Source organism: Neoarius graeffei, chromosome 7 (genome assembly GCF_027579695.1).
Source record: "Neoarius graeffei isolate fNeoGra1 chromosome 7, fNeoGra1.pri, whole genome shotgun sequence".
Taxonomy (NCBI): Eukaryota; Metazoa; Chordata; class Actinopteri; order Siluriformes; family Ariidae; genus Neoarius; species Neoarius graeffei.
Genome location: NC_083575.1, coordinates 67,189,654 through 67,204,695, shown reverse-complemented (window position 1 = coordinate 67,204,695; position 15,042 = coordinate 67,189,654). Strand labels below are relative to the sequence as shown.

Below are 15,042 nucleotides of genomic sequence, written 5' to 3'. Positions count from 1 at the left end.
CGAGCCCAGTTGTGCTGCTGACTGACTAAACTTTCTGAACTAGAAAGACACCAAGAAAACTCACTTATTCTGTTGAACGGTATCTTCCGTCAATATCATCCACATCATTCCTGTTGTATTTTATAACGTGTCTAACAGTGTTCATTAAGTTGCTAGCGTTGCCTGCAGACCAGGCGATGACACTTTGGATCCTGAAGGTCCCGGAGACGTTATGTCTGGGCTTTCAGTTTCTTCCCCGCGGTCGGTCCGCTTCAACCACTTCAGCATTTTTGTTCTGGCAAGAGTCGGCGCAGCGTGTGCGGTAGCAATTCCATTCCAAGTCCATATAATGCGGACTCCGGCCGAAGATTCTAGAACAGAATGCGCTGCTCTGTAGCCTACGGATGCAGGTGCATCGAAAGTGTAGCTACTATGTATTTTTCGCTGTTAACGTTTTAAAATTAAAATTGACAAATTAGGTGAATGTCTACATGTGTGTTACGGCTTTGTAAATAATATTAATGTAGAACTTTTTTTCTAGATCTATTTTTTTCCATTGTCCCGGGATTGTCCCAGATATGATAATTTTGTGTCCCGATGACATTTTTTATGGTCCCCGGGACATCGGGACACCGTTAGTTTCGAGCACTGCCTGCTGTACTCTGCTTCCCCAGAATTTCGTAAATAACACGGCAGGATCATGGAGGTGACTGAACCAGTGTTGTTGGAATTTTATTGATGTAACTCTTGAATAATTACTATAAAAATGGTGATGTTCAACAAATACTCAACTTGTCCCATCGGATGTTCAAATGTGGATTTGACTTGTCCAGACCAAACATTTGGTTGTCCCGGATAGTCGGACTACCATTAACGTCAAGCCTGGACATGCTACAGCTAAACCATAAATCGTTCCCACCTCTGCTAAGAAACCAAAACATTGTTACTCATTGCTCCACATATTCATGAAGCACTACAACAGATTTTTTTCATGTACACAATATATATCGAACAAAACATCTTAAGCATACTAGCCTACACATCTTCCACTTAAGAGTGAAAACGGTTACAGAGAACGTCAGTAACAAATAGTTACAGCACTGCACAGCCATAAGTATTTACAATATGATACATGAATTCACTGTAATTAAGATTAGGGATTAAAAAATAAAAAAACACTTAAAAAGGTAATATGGGTTTTAATGCACACTTAGAAAGCAAGTGTTAATGGGCTGTTTATATGCTTGGGCAGTTTCTGCTGGTCAGTGAAATTCAGTGATGATTGCAAACAGTAAACGTGTTTCACCGAGACTGTCGAAATGACCCCGGCACTCATACCACAAATAGCATGCAGGCCATTCTAAACAATCTAGATTTCAGGAAAGGAATAAAAAACAGTTAGCATGCTTTAAAACAGAACAAATGCTCCTACTAAAACATTAATGCACCACCATAGATCACACTGTCTAAACGGGGTTTTATCCGCCTCCATGGATCCATTGATTGTTTCATAGCCTGGCAGGTCTGTTATTAAGGTAGCCATTTCGTAAATGATGCCAATTAAACATCAGTCACACTGTCCTATCAAAACAGTAATTCTGCTAAAAGGCCATTGTGTAACTCTTAAATGAGACACAGATCGATTATGAAAATTCTAAATGGAGAACTTTATGCTGAAAATAATTGTTGCAGTCCCAGAACACCACCCCAAACAGCTGGTAAGAAAAAAAAAAAAATTTTTAAAAAAAGTGCACACACCTCAGGTTTTAGCCACATTCCAGCATTTACACAGAATATGCTTAACATTTCCTGCAGCAGGAACGCGCACCAACATTGCTTACATACACATACATTTGTAAAAAGACTACGTTACTGACACACAGCTCGTCAGTATTAGCCCTAGGACACACATTCAACTGTGTAATTGTACTTTAACGTAGCAACATGGTACCAATTTATTGTGGAGGACAACGTTTGCCCAACACGGACAAATACATATAATGCATGGATAAGGTTGTTATGGAACTGGTCATGCAATTCATCTAAAACAGTGTTTCAGTACAAGCATGAAATCTAACATAAGTAGTACGTTTTAATAAAAGAACAGATTTTATATTATGTGCAGTCATACAACCTTGTACTTATTGTTTCCAAATGAGGCTTTCAGATTTGCCAACAAGTTTCCCCACCATCCGGTGATCAGTTCGATTCAAGGTGATGCTGAGCTCTAAAGAAACAAATTGTTCTCTGGGTGGGAGGATTGGCATACGCTCACTCTCCCGTCAATCTCAGTAACACAAGCCAAGCGTGGGCATCTGTGAGCTCAGGCGGATAGTGTATTCCTCAGATTGTGCAAGACTGCCCTGTAAACCGGGGTTAAAGTGAGCCGGGAAGATCTGGAACAGGCATTCTAGCATGCTCAGTAACTTGGAAATGGAATCAAACAGTTCTCTGGTTGTACCTGCGGCATGACAGACCGCAAAAAACAAACTCATGGCGTCACAGAGCCAAGAGCCAACCATGTCTCACAGGATGAAAGGAAGATCCAATCATGTTTCATCTTTAACAGCTGTCAACCCATACGAGATGCACAAAAACAGGCCACGTTTACAAGCAAAGCGTTTTGCCATTCGTATGAGCTCATTTAAAGGAGATATGCGGAACCTTTATTTTTAAATACATTTCTGAGTGGATCTCATCTCCTTCACTCTTGTATGCTGCATAAATGGGAATTTATGTTTATTTATTTTTGAGAGTTAAAATCGAGCGCGGGTGGCACGGTGGTGTAGTGGGTAGCGCTGTCACCTCACAGCAAGAAGGTCCAGGGTTCGAGCCCCGTGGCCGGCGAGGGCCTTTCTGTGCGGAGTTTGCATGTTCTCCCCGTGTCCGCGTGGGTTTCCTCCGGGTGCTCCGGTTTCCCCCACAGTCCAAAGACATGCAGGTTAGGATAACTGGTGACTCTAAATTGACCGTAGGTGTGAATGTGAATGGTTGTCTGTGTCTATGTGTCAGCTCTGTGATGACCTGGCGACTTGTCCAGGGTGTACCCCGCCTTTCGGCCGTAGTCAGCTGGGATAGGCTCCAGCTTGCCTGCGACCCTGTAGAACAGGATAAAGCGGCTAGAGATAATGAGATGAGAAAATCAAGCGCAAAGTTGGCGTTCGAGCTGCCCCGCTGAGCCAGCCAGCCCCGAGTGTGTGACGTCACAGCGGAAACCGGTTTTAAGGCCGAGGCCTTTGACAGCTATAGACCAAAGTCATATCAATTGATTGTGGGTTGACGCTCATTAAAACAGGATAGGTGTTACAACTTATGTACATGCATGCATTTTCACTGATAAAATGTAAAAGGCTCATTAAATAATCAGATGAACTGAGGCAATCACATTCTGAAGCAAATTAAATCATCTTATACTGGTAACTTAAACACACAATACATGTATTAATCTAAATGCAGGTAAACGAGTGGTGGTGTTTTGTATCCAAATGAGTCGGAGCTTACCCGTCTGTGTTCTCGCTTCTTGAAGACTGATCTTGTGGCCAAATGTTTGAAACAATTTGACTTTCAGTTGTTTGTTCAGTTCTCTGTTCATTCGCTTCCTCCACATAAGGGTGAGATATTGCTGCTGAGGCAAGCATATCCAGCAGAGAAATCAGACAGTTACTCCACTCATTCTCCATACAGAGTACTCTGCCATTGCTGCTCGGATCAGGCGATTACTAAAACCCGGGATGGGACGTCACCGGTTTCAGCAACAACCGCGTTGAGGTCACTGCCTGAGCAATAACATGTCACATCCCGTCCCAGGTTTTAGCAACAACCCTCAGCTCACACTCCAGGAGAACTGGTGCAACTGAACTTGCTTTCCTTTTCCTGTAAATTATTGGTACTGTACCCTCTTTCAATACGGGCTTGTAGCCAACGCTCCTCAACAGATCAGAGGTCTCGTACAAGTCTTCAAATGTGTAGAGCAGAGGAGAGACCATTTCATAGGTGCCCAATGTGCCCGTGAACTTCTCACAAAACGCGTCCAAATCTTTGCAGTTTGAACATTCTTGGGTTTTAAGTGCAACGTAATCCACCTTCTGTCGTGGTGCTGCACCGGCCAAAAATCACATCTACATGGCATGGCGATGAATTCGCTCAAAATGGAGGATCGAAGTTGCAGTCAGCTCTGTTTTAGTATAGCGGAAATGGAGATGAGACCGATAGACTTCCTGCTGTGATGTCACAGATGTCGAGGCCATTCACTCAGACCTCTACCTAAATGGATCATTTTAATCGTAAAAATTACTATTAGATTTATTGTTAACGCTTAAAAACTATTCCTGTGCCATTCTTGAGGTCTCAAGGCATTTAAACAAAAAGTGAGGCCATGGTTCTGCGCATCTCCTTTAAACTTCTTAAAATGTTTTGTTCTTAACGAGTTTTAAATAATTTCCTTCTCAGCAAATCAAAGTGTGATCAAACAGAGAAGTACAGAATTTAACATTAGGAAACTATTCAATCTCAATTATTTTAAAATAAATTCAAATCTGTAACAAACGCGTTTCCATTGGACCACTTTAAAGGAGTGCATCATAGCCCAGACACACCCACAGATTCAGATACTGAAAGTAATCAGACAATCATTTACCTGGCTGTTGTTCCTCTATTTCACCAGTTTTTAAAAAGATTACCCAGGTGGGGATTGGCTCCAGCTTCCCCTGTAACCCTGATGGATAAGAAGTTCAGATAAGAGACGGATAGATTTCATTAAAAACGACAGTTTTGGTCCACGAATTTAACTGGTCCAGCAGAGTTCCAAGAGCCTTGATATTTACTATAACAGTGGGACATTTAATTTTGTACTTATTACTTTGCTTGTCTGTTTTTGCCACATAAAATTCCACTTCCTTGTTCGAAACATTACTTCAGCAACATTAGCAGACGCGGCAATTGATACTTTTCAGAAGAAACGATGACGATTCAATCCGAGACATCTTTAACAGGAACGCAGTATAAATCAACGTGAGCTAGCTAGCCGATGGGCTATCAAGTGAGTGTGGCGTCTTCAGGATTTATATCTGCTTGAGAAGCAAAAATAAACAGAACATTTGGCCATAGTGTGTCTGAAATGGCACTTAATATTAATATCTTGTTTAAGAATAAATCACACTTGAGGTCATGCTGTTGGACTGAATATCAGCACGGCTGTGATCTTCACTACTTGGCCTGAGGCCTTGTGCCTACGACCAAATCACAGCCGTGCTGATATTCAGCACAACAGCACTCACTCCCTTTCATGCGATATTGCTTAATTAGGATTGCCCAATCAAACCATTTACTCTATTCTGATGGAAATGTTTACATGAACGCATTTTATTCCGAATAAGCTCTCAGTCTGATAAGTAACGTTATTAGGCTGTACATAAATGAATGTTTATGTATTTCAAAAGAAGGTGACTTTAACGAAAGCGAGTTAATTGTTCATCTAACCAACATTGTAATTCGTACAATAATTTTACCTTTAACTGCTAATCATGTTTTTCAGATTATAATGTAAATGTAACTAGTTTGGAGGCTTGGTAATTACCTTCGCCAGTCCATGGTCCAATATGATCCTGCAAACACATTCAATGCTAAATGTGTGAAAATGTTGGAATATGTTCAGGCCTCTTAGTTCGAGTGAAGGAAAATTATAAAGCTGCAGAACAGAAAGATATTCTCTACAATTGTGTGCTTCCAACTTCATGGCAACAGTTTGGAGAAGAACCACATATAGAAGGGTTGCATCCGACATCACATCCGCCTCATTAGATATGCACGACATGAAGTGGTGGTCAGCTGAGTTCACTGTTCACAAAGCATTACTATCGCTGGGGCACCTTGCTAGTCGTTAAAGTGCATATCACAGGTGAATGCAGGAGCAAGATCAATGTAATTCTCCTAATTTATATTAAACTTTGGTCAAATATCTGTCACATTTTGCATTTTGTGCAATACCAGAAAAATTCAGTTGAAATCAAGCCATTTGAGGCGAATTGGTCCGCCTCTGAAAAAACTTGGCTTTTGGATTTCCCGGCAAACATTGATTTTCGTGACGTCGCGTGTGGGACGCCTCCCTCTGAATCCTACGTCAGCACTGGTTTGTTTATGAGAAAACAACCTGGTGGTTTTCTGCAAATTTCTTTGTTATCACGTAATTATTAAAATGGTTAACAGATGTATCGTTGGAGGGTGTAGGAACACCAATCTTGATGGGATTAGTACTCCTCGTTTCCCAAAAGACTGGACAATGAGAGAGAAATGGGAGCGCTTCGTGCGAGGCACCCGGAAGCCGAGCCGAGAAAAAGACCAAGAAAATCAGCGATTCACAAGTCGACTGTTGCCAGGGTAAGAAATAAGAGACTATACTCTAAATTAGGTGTTCCTATGTTTGTTTGGTACACGGATGATGTTATTTATTGACACACACAAAAGCGCTGGGCGATAATACACTTACTTCACATGTATCAAGGGATATGCATGTCAGGGCTTGAGATCTTGGGACCTGTCAAACACATTAAATGTATATACAACCCTGCTTAGCAGATTCCACGTGTGTAGCTTATGAAATCTTTCTCCTACAGTAGCCAGTACTCTTCTAAATGAAGAAATATATAAATACATAATTAGAAAAAAATGATTTATGTAACAATAGATAGATGAGCATTGATACATGAATCCATGGGTTTAGAAGCTCAAGCGACAATTCCAGATTTCAATGCAAAATCGCTAGCTGCTAAACTTGGTCTACACAGACACTGCACTGAACCCGTGCAAGCGCGCGCAGCCTGCTGGCGCTTCCGCACGTGACGTCACGAATCTGGCTCCAGACTCTCTTGGGATTTTTCCAGACGCGTTTTATTTAATTTTTTTTTCTGCTGTAGACAGATGGCCTTGTGCAAAATTACCCTCCTGGATGAGTGTGTAAAGGGATATACTTTAATTTAAAAAAAAAAAAAAAACACAAGAAATTGGTCCAGGATATGCACTTTAAAATGCCCTATGCTCATGCTGTTTTGTGCTGCTCGAATCGATCAAACCGTGAAACTGATAAAAGTTTCTTCCAGGTTCTCTGTGAAGCGATAAAGGGTGAAAAAGCAAAGGATTTTACCAAAAAAACGACGGGAAAGGTGGCTCTTGAACCCTTTGCTGTGTTGGAAGGACCAGAGTAAAAGAACTTGAGTTTGCAGTGATTACTTCATGAAATGTTTGTCAATTCCTCCGATTTATTTCGTTTGGATTTGCAAAATGACACTTCTTGCCATTTTCCATTATTTTGTGATGTTCTGAAGTTCACGAGACACTTAAGTCCTCGTGTTTTTGTTTACTGTTTGATCGTGGTCACCATATTGCAAACTCACGTGCATGTTTTCACTTTACCAGGATGTCTCAGCAGTCTTTATGATGTAGATTGGGCTTCTACACTGAACTAGAGTGCATTGGCCTTTAAACTGCGAAAACAGTCAGAGACAGCTTCACTAGCTCTTCGCATAACGGCAGCCAAATTTTTGTCTGACCACCACTTCATTCACCGGAAGTAAACTTGCAAGCAAGTCACATGACTGAATACAACCTGTAGGTGTGCTGGTGAAGTGTCCACAAACCTTTGGCCATATAGAAAATCGTATGATTGAACTAAAATGGACAGAGACTAAGACCCCGTCCACACGTAGCCGGGTATCTGCTAAATCGAAGATATTTTTCTACGTTTTGGCCTGTCATCCACATGAAAACACATCAAAAACGAATATTTAAAAAAACTCTGGGTAAAGTGAAGATTTTTGAAAACTCCGTGTATGCCTTTTCGTGTAGACAGAGATAAACGGAGTTTTGCGTTTTAGAACGTCACAATCTGCGCCAAAAAAATGACAACAAATCTGCCCTGACGTCAAACGTGCGGCCTTTGTTTACTACAGAAGCCAGATTAAGCATGGACAAAGAGTAATGGATCGGAGTAGTGCCTTGAAAGCGTTAATTATTGTGCAGGTGCTATTTACATGTTTAATTTTAGAAGCCCAACTACTGACAAGATTCCCAATCAACGTTTTCTTGCGTCTTTTGAAGTTTCTACTCCAAAATTGTGTTTGGAAGCAATTCTGTCTCCGAGTCTGTCCAGACGAACGAGCTTGGCACCATGTTTTATGTTTAGGCGGAAGTGACGCCAACAGAGGGCTATTCTGATGTGATTGGGGGTAGGATTGGGAGGAATAATGCCATCTACAGGTTTGGAATGCTTATGAATGTGATTGAAAACGCAGATGTTCGGTTATGTGTGGAAGGGATTTTTTTCGAAGACGAGGTGGTGTGGATAAAACATTTTTATAAACGGAGGGGGGGAAAAATGTTCGGTTTTAAAAATACCCGGCTACGTGTGTACATGGCCTTAAAGGGCATAGTCTGGACCAATTTCGTTTTTTGTTTTTATATGAACGTCCCTTTACACACTCATCCAGAAGGGTAATTTTGCATAAGGCCATCTGTCTGCAGCAGAAAAAAAATTAAAACAAAACACGTCTGGAAAAATCCCAAGGGAGTCTGGAGCCAGATTTGTGATGTTACCTGCGGAAGCGCCAGCAGGCTGCAAGAGCTTGCGCAGTTTCAGTGCACAGCCTGTGTAGACCAAGCGCTCCCATTTCTCTCTCATTGTCCAGTCTTTTGGGAAACGATGAGTACTAATCCCATCAAGATTGGTGTTGCTACACCCTCCTACGATACATCTGTTAACCATTTTAATAATTACGTGATAACGTTGAAGAAACTTGCAGAAAACCACCAGGTCGTTTTCTCATAAACCAGCGCTGACGTAGGATTCAGAGGGAGGCGTCCTGCACGTGACGTCATGAAAATCAATGTTTCCCGGGAAATCCAAAGGCCAAGTTTTTTCAGAGGCGGACCAATTCGCCTCAAATGGCTTGATTTGAACTGAATTTTTCTGGTATTGCGCAAGGTAAAATGCAAAATATGACAGATATTTGACTAAAGTTTAATATAAAATAGGAGAATTACGTTGATCTTGCTCCTGAATTTACCCATGATATGCACTTTAAATGTCGTCATCACCACCTGTCAGACGCGCGCGCACACATCTACGTCTCAAACATGGCTAGAGGCTGCGGTCTGTGTCTCTTTCACACAAACATGAGCTACACAGTGGAAAGAAATCATATGGATTCATCCTCACCGTACCTCATTTTCTCATCATCTTCAGAGCAGACTTCTGACAGCAGATTACCGCCATGGAATCATTTCCTTCTGTGCATTTTTTATAGCAATTAAGCACCAGCGCTATATTACCAACCATGTTTAAGTGACACAGTGACAAAGCACCACACACACACACACACGGTGTAGCCTCGAATTAATTTTAAGGCATTATGAGAAAAATATACTAAAAACTGTAGGCTTGGCACGGTTATGGGAAAAAAACCGAACCGTACGATACGCCTGTTGCAATACGCGTATAAACCGCGGTACCCCTATTTAAGACGTTCGCCAAAAAAAAAAAGCCGAATGCCCATATGAAACCACGTGGTTCTCTTTCGCGCGAACAGGGGTGATAGCGTTCCGGCGCCGCGCCGGATTTCCGGCGTACCGCGGCGGCGGGAAAAAAAAAAAAAAAAATCTAGTTCACCCATTATCCTGTGTCATTCTGAGATGCGCAGACAGACAGTAAAGGGAATTCAGAATTCCCTTTACTGTCTATCTGCGCATCTCAGAATGACACAGGATAATGGGCGAACTAGATTTTATTTTTTTTTCCCGCCGCCGCGGTACGCCGGAAATCCGGCGCGGCGCCGGAACGCTATCACCCCTGCGCGAAAGAATTGAAGTGACAGCGGAGTGTGGATGGCAAGTGCAAAAATGGCAAGTGGGAGTGGAGAAGGCAGGTCGTCGTACATAGAGGATGCCCCCGCGGCATTCAAATCAGGTGTGTGGGAACATTTTGGTTTTCCCATTACATGCGATGACGCCGGCAAAAAATCAATTGACAAAAACGTCACAATATGCAAGCTTTGTAAAGTAAGTTCATTTTTATTTCTTCCAATTATGAAAACTCTGTATGTGACAAAAGACACCTGGTTCCTCTAGATGCCACAACATGGCAGCAAACACTCCTGACACTTTGTATAAATACTGTAGTAAATAAAAAAGCTGTTGAAATCATCCATGTCTTCCCTCTTGCTGTTTCAAAATACTACCTGGCTTTTCATCAGAGATTGTTCATAAAATGTGCTTATGTCAACTCAAACTCAGTTTGTGCATGATTATTTCATTGTAACTATAATTTTAACCTCTCTTAAATGCTGTATCCTAAACTATGTTTACTTAAGGTAAATAGTAGGCTATATGCCCAAATACAGAGTACTTAAGATTTAAAAAAAAAAAAAAAAAAAAAAAAAAACGCAATACGTACCGAACCGCAGACCTCAAACCGCAATACGTACCGAACCGCGACTTTTGTGAACCGTGCCACCCCTACTAAACTGACGTGTGACACTCATCAATGTTGGTTGGATCTTAGCTAGTAGTGGGGCAGTGAAGCCACAAATTTGTTATTTAATCATTTAATGCATGAACAACCATATTAAGACTGCATTAGAATAGCTTTACAACAGTTCCATTGATGATTAAAATAAGATGCTCTGGGAAAATTATATTTTATCTTACAAACCAGATCTACTCTTCCGCTTTTCTTCCTGCAGTAAAAAAGTACTTTGTCTGGGGTCGCTTCCAAATCCCCCCCAACTCCAAATGTACACAGCTACCTTGTGGCTTTCTACCATAAATGGGGAAAATACATGATTCTGATCAGTTCAATTCCATTTCTCACTGTAGCACCTGGCGAAATTGTAACGACCATACTCAGGCCCTGTCGATAAACCAGCAAGCCAATATTGTCAACCGCCGCTAAATCTGGATTTGTGTTTATAATATCTGAAAATTTTTTTTAAAAATAAATACAGAGACACCGAAGATGGCTCCTTTAAATCATGTTATGAGCGTAGTTTAATCACCAGAGCACACACTTCAATTCCACTGTTGGCACCAAACATCTAGAACAGCCACAAATCACAACAATCAGCCGACCCAAGCAGAGTCGAACAGAGTCGCAATGGCATTTTTGTACAGTTCCTATCCAAAGTATCTGTTATATTAACACTGCAAACATGCTGGATTTGAGTGATGAAGATAATTAGAAATAAGCTATTCAATCCAAGTAGGCTATAATTTGAAACCACAAATAAACATAGCCGTTTCCAAATGAATAGTGATGTATAGTGTCACACATACTGGCATAATTAAAGCAATTTTGTTGTGTACATCGTTTAAGATGTTTTTTCCATGTACATTTAGCTATTTTTGTAATATTCACAATATTTGAATGAAGACGTTTGTCTTTTGAGAAGTTAGATAACAGCCACCAACATCGATTATCAGAAATCACAGGATTATTATTATTATTTTAAGATCAGTGCCAACATTCCCTTATTCATCAGACTCTAAACTACATCACTGTCGATATAATTAGCTGCATGTGTACGTCAACAACCCAATAAGCACTTGGAAATGCATCAAAAAATTTTCAAGATGGGTTCAAACCCAAGATGCACCTTTTAGTTACTCCTCTGATAGCCTTGTTCTACCAAACGTGAAATCCAAAAAAAATCATTACCTTAAAAAGACATTCTTTAAGCGTAATGTGTGAGTACACAATGCATGGACCAACAATAGAAGAAGAAATTATGTATTTTTAAATCTTTGTTTTACACTTGTATATTCTGGGGGGAAAAAGGACAAAAAAAATTAAAGCCGCAAGCGGCCTCGACGGGCCCTCGCGCCAGCGGCCAAGGGGGGCGGGGGCATGCGTCCCCGCAAAATACCGTAAAGAGTTTGCTTGCCAAGTTTGACAAATCAGAAGCTGCAATATCATTTTTGCCATAACCAGCACCCCCAGGGGCGAAAGTGCACAAAATTTGGCGTATATGTCAGGTGAGCTATGAAGAGTTTGCATATGAAGTTTGAAGACAATTGAGTAAATAGAAGATGAGATATAGATTTTTGAAGAATAAATTTTTTGGTTTTTCCCATGTCAGTAGGTGGCGGTACGCTGTACATGAGCGATTATGAGTTGGAAAAATAAGTGTCTACAACAGCAACGTACTATCACAAGGTAGTGGAGTGAAGGAAAAGCATTATGGAATTATTTACCAAAAACCCGTTTTGGAGCAATTGCGTCGGCCAAAAACAGCACCCCCCATGGACGAAAATTCCCAAAATGTGGTATACATGACATGGGAGGCAGTAAGAGGGTGGCCGTGAAGTTTGACCAAATTTGAGGAAAGATTGGATGTTTTGCCCAAAAATAGCGCCCCCAGTGGCGAAATATCACAGAAATTGGGTAACATGTCAGAAGCCCAATGAGTGATTTGCGTGTGAAGTATGAGCAGTTTTGAGCAATCAGAAGATTTATGAATTTTTAAGCATGTAAAATTTTGCATCGAAAATTGATTGACGTATAACTTCTGATCGGTTTATCCTACGTGAAACGTATTTAGTAACTTTTGTCGGCCATGTCTGTAGATGATGTGTATCAATTTTGGTGACATTCCTATGAACGGTCTAGGAGGAGTTGCGCCGTCTTCGTGGCCATGCATTTCGCACAAAAGTGAAATTACCTCACTTCCTGTTGGGCGTGGCTAATGCATTGGGGGCGGGGGCATGCGTCCCCGTGAAATACCTTCCACAGCTTCTTTGGCAAGAGACATTACTCCCACAATGGTGACAAAGCACAGAATTGGACACAGAGTACACGGTGCGCTGAGATGTTGTCATGGACAGAACATTTTATGCCATGGCTTCCCAACCAAATTAATGTATTTACCTCATCAGTCACCAAGCTATAGCTACATAGGATTGTCTTCTGTTAGACATCTATTAGTCTGTATGTAACGCTACAACACTTGCTCCCGACTGCCTACCCATTCCCCACAAGTCATGTGTGTTTAAGGCAACCAAAACAACATACTCCTGGTGCCTCATGATTGTAAACACCTCTCCTGCAACTGCTACAGTGCAATGAGCGCCCCCAGTGGTCCACAAGTCATGTGTGTTTAAGGCAACCAAAACAACATACTCCTGGTGCCTCATGATTGTAAACACCTCTCCTGCAACTGCTACAGCGCAATGAGCGCCCCCAGTGGTGAAAGTTCACCAAATTTGGTATACTTGTCAAGGGACCTATGAAGAGTTGTTTTGTAAAGTTTGATCAAGTTTGACCAATCAGAAGCCGAGATATAAATTGTTGCCTGAAAACAGCGCCCCCAGTGGCAAAAGTTCACAAAATTTGGCACATATGTCAGGTGACCTGTTAAGAGTGTGCGTATCAAGTTTGATCAAGATTGAGAAAATAGAAGATGAGATATTGATTTTTGAAGAATAAATTTTTTGGTTTCTCCCATGTCAGTAGGTGGTGCTATGCTACAACACTTGCTCCCGACTGCCTACCCATTCCCCACAAGTCATGTGTGTTTAAGGCAACCAAAACAACATACTCCTGGTGCCTCATGATTGTAAACACCTCTCCTGCAACTGCTACAGTGCAATGAGCGCCCCCAGTGGTCCACAAGTCATGTGTGTTTAAGGCAACCAAAACAACATACTCCTGGTGCCTCATGATTGTAAACACCTCTCCTGCAACTGCTACAGCGCAATGAGCGCCCCCAGTGGTGAAAGTTCACCAAATTTGGTATACATGTCAAGGGACCTATGAAGAGTTGTTTTGTAAAGTTTGATCAAGTTTGACCAATCAGAAGCCGAGATATAAATTGTTGCCTGAAAACAGCGCCCCCAGTGGCAAAAGTTCACAAAATTTGGCACATATGTCAGGTGACCTGTTAAGAGTGTGCGTATCAAGTTTGATCAAGATTGAGAAAATAGAAGATGAGATATTGATTTTTGAAGAATAAATTTTTTGGTTTCTCCCATGTCAGTAGGTGGCGCTATGCTGCACATGAGCGATAATGAGTTGGAAAAATAAGTGTCTACAACAGCAAAGTACTATCACAAGGTAGTGGTGTGAAGGAGAAGCATTATGGAATTATTTACCAAAAACCTGTTTTGGAGCAATTGCGTTGGCCAAAAACAGCGCCCCCCATGGACGAAAATTCCCAAAATGAGGTGTACATGACATGGGAGGTAGTAAGAGGGTGGCCGTGAAGTTTGACCAAATTTGAGGAAAGATTGGATTTTTTGCCCAAAAATAGCGCCCCCAGTGGCGAAATATCACAGAAATTGGGTAACATGTCAGATGCCCAATGAGTGATTTGCGTGTGAAGTATGAGCAGTTTTGAGCAATTTGAAGATATGTTATGAATTTTTAAGCATGTAAAATTTTGCATTGAAAATTGATTGACGTATAACTTCTGAACGGTTTATTCTACGTGAAACGTATTTAGGAACTTTTGTCAGCCATGTCTGTAGATGATGTGTATCAATTTTGGTGACATTCCTATGAACGGTCTAGGAGGAGTTGCGCCGTTTTCGTGGCCATGCATTTCGCACAAAAGTGAAATTACCTTACTTCCTGTTGGGCGTGGCTAATGCATTGGCATTACATTTTTGTCCGGCTTAGTGAGATACATATGCGTACCAAATGGCATGCCACTACTACAAACTACATGGCAACCAGGCACCTTAATGCGGGAGGCCAAAATCACAATGAGTTAGGGGGCGCTATAGAGGCCCTGAGGCCCGCCTGGATCTGGGCTTCTGGTTCTCAGTACCGGTGGGAGTCTAAGAAAAAGGAGCCAAATTTCGTGCGATGTCGACCATGGCAAGCTCCCCAAAAAGGGTCTTGTAAAGAGTTTGCTTGCCAAGTTTGACAAATCAGAAGCTGCAATATCATTTCTGCCATAACCCGCACCCCCAGGGGCGAAAGTGCACAAAATTTGGCGGACATGTCAGGTGAGCTATGAAGAGTTTGCGTATGAAGTTTGATGACAATTGAGTAAACAGAAGATGAGATATAGATTTTTG

The 15,042-nt window shown here is 41.5% G+C and overlaps 1 protein-coding gene across 4 annotated transcripts in view; it reads right to left on the bottom strand.

Annotated features, from left to right (window-relative positions):
* ndst2a (N-deacetylase/N-sulfotransferase (heparan glucosaminyl) 2a) overlaps positions 1–15,042 on the bottom strand; it is a 346,042-nt gene that overhangs the window by 304,968 nt on the left and 26,032 nt on the right. Inside the window, exon 2 of one of the 4 annotated variants that reach the window (XM_060926279.1) lies at positions 4,616–4,693. The exons of the other annotated variants lie outside the window; for them this stretch is intronic. The gene's annotated coding sequence lies outside the window, so the exon portion shown is untranslated. The remainder of the gene's footprint in view (positions 1–4,615; positions 4,694–15,042) is intronic. 4 annotated transcript variants of the gene reach the window in all.